The following is a 4981-nucleotide window of genomic DNA, read 5'->3' on the forward strand; positions in this document are numbered from 1 at the left end:
TCCTGATGTAAACGCCTATTCAGAGGCCGTTCAATCAATAAAATCATGTTATTCAGTATATCTCTGTTTTCATTTTCATTTTTCTGTTTTGTTTGCAAAAATGACGTCCAGATTTTTTGATAAACATTGCATCATGACACATAAGAGCTTTACAAGTACATGCTTAATAAACATTTAAAATTGCTGTAAATTTTAAGTGCTTTGGATCGTCTATTCAGAACAGGTACCCTCGTGGCATTTCCTTAAAATCCCTTGCAGATGATCGTGAATGTTTTCCCCCAACAGACGAATTCGGTATCTTATCCCTACAGAGCTGATTAGAGCGTTGGATTCTTCAATCCCCAGCAGGTTCTCACCACTGTACCTCCCCCCAAGCGGTGGTTTCAGATTATATACTCCCCAGTAGAGTTGACACTGTCAGACTATATACCCCCAACGGAGTTGACAGTGCCAGACTGTATCTTCCCAGCAGAAGCGACTGCTCCTCAGAGTTCGAGGCCAGATCGATAATCCCAATGCCAGATCCATGGTTTCTTTCCTTGAAGCAGAACCTCGGTACCGTATCGATGTTTGTTTCCCCTGCTGAGTCATCTCTCGCAGATCGTGGTTGCCAGAACCACTATCGCTTTCCCCAACAACAGGTTTTCAGTGTCGTTCTCTCCCCAGTCAGAATCTCGGTATTTCGTCATTGCTAGAACACCGTGTGGCGGGTCATTTCCCCACATAATTCTTTGCGCTGTGCATCTCCAGCAGCCTTGCCAGGGTCCAAAAGATGGTGATCATTTCCCCAGCAGATCCCCTTGCCTCAGCTTGGCATTCTACCCAGCATTTCGCATCCCTGCATGTAGAATCATATTGCATTGCATCCTCCCAAATCGCGTAGCATTTCCATTTTCATGGAGCATTACGCCATTGAAAAATTCAAACATCCGCATGTAAGCATAAAACATTCTCGGTATCCCAAGTGATAAGCCAGAAGTTGTTTCCAATACTCAGACTGAAGATTGTTCATGACTTACCTTTGTTATCCCCAGCAAGTGTCATTGGCCCATGCGCTGCCTCTATTATCGTTCCCTATTTCTGTCGATGCTGACAGGCATGAAGTTTCCGGTATTCAGACCGAAGTGGCGTTCAGGCCAGTTTTCCGATGTTCAAATCGAAGAAGTTTCCGACGTTCAGGTCGATGCAACTTGTGGCGTTCAGGCCAATTTTCCGATGTTCAGATCGAAGAAGTTTCCGACGTTCAGGTCGATGCAACTTGTGGCATTCAGGCCAATTTTCCGATGTTCAGATCGAAGAAGTTTCCGAAGTTCAGGTCGACGCAACTTGTGGCATTCAGGCCAGCCTCTCGGTGTTCAGACAGATATTAATAATCTCATATCTCCCGATGTTCAGATCGAAGTCATTTCCAGTATTCAGACTGATGAGCGGCATTCAGGCCATGGTTATTTCTGTGTTACCATTTATTTTGGTATCCAGGTTAACATTCTTTTTCGATATTCAGACTGATGAGCGACATTCAGGCCATGGTTATTTTTGTGTTAACATTTATTTTGGTATCCAGGTCAACATTCTTTTTCGGTATTCAGACTGACTCTCACCGTACCAGACAGATTCTTCTTTCAAGACCACCTCTTTGCCGATTCTGACAGGCATTGTTACTTCACTTCAGTGCAAATTTTCGGGCTTTTATTGTATTCAATCCCTTGATACCTCGAAAGCACGAAAGCCGCTGCTATCTTCTTTCCAGGTCTCTAGTTGATTGAATAGGGACAGCTGTAATACCCCAAAATTTACCCTTCATTTTTCCTGGAAGCATACGCTTTACACCTTATGCATGCATTCATTTTTAGGTCATTTAGCATTTGCATTTCATCATGGCGATCGGAATCGGATCCAAGAAGCTTGAACATCATCCAGGACACTTTGTGGGCTCTATTTAGATTATCAGTCAACACAAGGGAAAGGATTGAGTTACTTCCAACAAAGGTCTATTCGTCAGTCAAAATGTTAATCTTGAAGGAGCAAAGGTTTGTTCATGAGCTGTCATGCTCGCTAGGCGAAGCCCACGTGTTTTGAAAAAAAAAAAGGAAAACGAAATAAAAAAATAAAAAAATAAAAAAATAAAAAAATAAAAAAATAAATAAATAAAAGAAAAAATCTTGGACTTGGACCTCTCTCATTTGAGCCCACAGGTCCACAAAAATCAGGTTATAAATTCAGAGTTTCAATGAAACAAAAGACCATTCTATTCCTATTACCCTGTCTGGGAAAAAGATAGTGAGAGAAGAACCCTGGGGAAAAAGATAATGAGAGAAGAGCTAACAGAGTTCAGAGCAACCTCCAGGCAACTCTGAAAGGTTCATCTTGACTCACACACTTTCAGCTCAAGCAAACCCTAACATTGGTTCGCAAATCCAGTTGTGCCATTTGACTTCAACCGATCTCTCCAATCAGGTTTGCCCTTATTCCCATTACCTTTGTGCTTTGAAGTTGAATACTCTGAATGTTTGAGGTATGATGGATGAATTTCATTAGGTTTTTGCCCACGGGTTCATAATTATGTATGAATGTATAAATAATGCCTTGAATGCTTAATCATTTAATTTCTGAAGTGTATGCCATAGGGTTTGAGGTTTCTGAAACCATACTGTTATCCATGAAAAACCATACTGTTTTTCTATAATCTGACTTACGTTTGTCATAGCATGTTTTCTCCTAATCCTTATCTTGTTTCACTAACCCTTTTGTTGAGTTTTTGTGAAGGCTCACATGACTTTTGCAGGGATAGCTCGCTGGATATTCCACTTTGCTTGTGGGATACCATTTGGGAGATTTATTCTGATTGCCTTTTTGGCATATTTACTTTATACATGTTTGTTTTGTATGTGTTCGTATCCCCGCAGGTAGCGCGGTTCCTTCGTCAAGGACTGCCTTTTTGCATGAGCATCCCAAACCCTAACCCTTCATTGATTTTTCTTCTCCTAAACACACGTTTACTCCTTCTACTACAGGTGAGTAAGTCTCCAAAGGTCGAGCATCTGGTAGATTGCGTAGTAACGTCGTCCGCCCCCAAAACATAATCCTTAACCCCGTAGTTATCCGAACTACGGCTTGCTCTGATTCTCATTCCAGATGAGATACGTAGGCATAAGACGCGATGTCTTAGCGAGCACACATCCCCCAACCCATAGATCATTCGAGCTACGAAGACTCTGATTCTCATATTCAGATGAGATACGTATGCAGTGGATGCGACATCCGCGCGAGTCATTTTCATTTAACCCCTTTTTTAGTAAACAGCACAAGATAAACTCACACCCTTTAGACAAGAACTACAAAAGTGGATCCCGTAGAGTACTACGGATGCGTAGGGGTGCTAATACCTTCCCTTCGCATAACCGACTCTCGAACCCAAGATTTGGTTGCGAGACCTTGTCTTTTCCTTTCCTCTTTTCAGGTTTACTTTGAGCATTTCCTTTCCCTCCTTTGGGATAAATAACGCACGGTGGCGACTATTCTGTCATTTTCTTTCGCCGGTTGTTTTTTCGCACACTGTATTTTTCAGGTTGCAACAGATGGCTTCTGTAAAGGGTATTGTGATATTCAATTGTTTTAGAAGCTCTACAAATTTCTTAAATTGCCCTACACTTTTAGATTTAGCAAGTCTTTGAGGATATGGGATAAGAGGTTTATACGGTGGTGGAGGCACATATGGTTCTTCTTTCTTTACGGCCTCTTCGCTTTTATCTTCCTTTAGTTTATTTTCCTTCTCATTTATCTTACCAGGGTCTTGGTGCATGGCTGGGTTTTGAATTCTAGGGTCGGTTGGTCCGTCTAACTTTGTCCCACTTTGTAGTATAATAACATTTGCACGACCTTTTGGGTTTGGTTGTGGCTGTCCAAGAAATGTACCTGCATGGGCAGCAGTAGGTGCTTGTTGTTGAGCTACTTGCGAAATTTGTGTTTCTAACATTTTGTTATGGTGGCTAAAGCGTCTACTTTGTTTGCTAACTACTTGATTTGCTCACTAGTGTGTATGTTTTGATTTAGGAAATCCTTATTTGTTTGGGATTGGGTAGCTATGAAGTTCTCCATCATTATTTCAAGGTTTGACTTCTTAGGAGCATTTGGAGCATTTGTGGCAGCTTTATGATATCCTGGTGGTACAGCAGGTGCTTGGTTAGGTGCATACAATGCGTTATTGTTTTTGTACGAAAAGTTCGGATGGTTCTTCTAACCTGGATTATATGTGTTTGAGTAAGGGTTTCCTTAAGCATAGTTCACTTGGTCTGTGGAGATTCCTGTCAAAAGTTGACATTCAGGGGCAGCATGCTCAGGAACTCCGCATATCTCACAGTTTGGTGCTACGGCAGCCACGGTGGCTGCGGGTGTTATGGTCAGGTTTTCTATCTTTTGAGTAAGAGTATCTACCTTAGCATTGATATGGTCTAGACTGCTTATTTCGTACATACCGCCTTTCGTTGGAGGTTTCTCTACGGACGTTCTTTCGCTTCCCCACAGGTAGTGATTTTGGGTCATACTTTCGATAAGTTGATAGGCCTCATTGTAGGGTTTATCCATCAGTGTGCCACCTGCGGTTGCGTCTATTGTCAATCTTGTGTTGTACAAGAGACAGTTGTAAAAGGTATGGATGATCAACCACTCTTCTAGACCGTGATGTGGACAAAGCCTCATTATGTCCTTGTATCTCTCCCAAGCTTCAAAAAGTGATTCGTTGTCTTTTTGTTTAAACCCATTTATTTGGGCTCTTAGCATAGTTGTCTTACTATGTGGGAAATATTGTGCTAAGAAAACTTTCTTCAACTCATTCCACGTAGTGACAGAGTTGGATGGTAGAGACTGGAGCTAAGCTCTAGCTCTATCTCTTAATGAGAAAGGGAAAAGACGTAGTCTTATAGCTTCGGGGCTGACACCATTCGCTTTCACTGTATCTGCGTATTACAAAAACACTGATAAA

At 41.8% G+C, this 4981-nt stretch overlaps 1 non-coding gene across 1 annotated transcript; it reads left to right on the forward strand.

The window, feature by feature from the left end:
* The first annotated feature begins 4672 nt into the window (after positions 1 to 4672).
* Positions 4673 to 4779, forward strand: LOC127123966 (small nucleolar RNA R71). Its single transcript, XR_007803618.1, has one exon. It is a non-coding gene; the product is annotated as a small nucleolar RNA R71 (small nucleolar RNA).
* Positions 4780 to 4981: the final 202 nt, after the last annotated feature.

The sequence above is a fragment of the Lathyrus oleraceus genome, chromosome 2, assembly GCF_024323335.1.
Source record: "Lathyrus oleraceus cultivar Zhongwan6 chromosome 2, CAAS_Psat_ZW6_1.0, whole genome shotgun sequence".
In the NCBI taxonomy this organism is placed as follows: domain Eukaryota; kingdom Viridiplantae; phylum Streptophyta; class Magnoliopsida; order Fabales; family Fabaceae; genus Lathyrus; species Lathyrus oleraceus.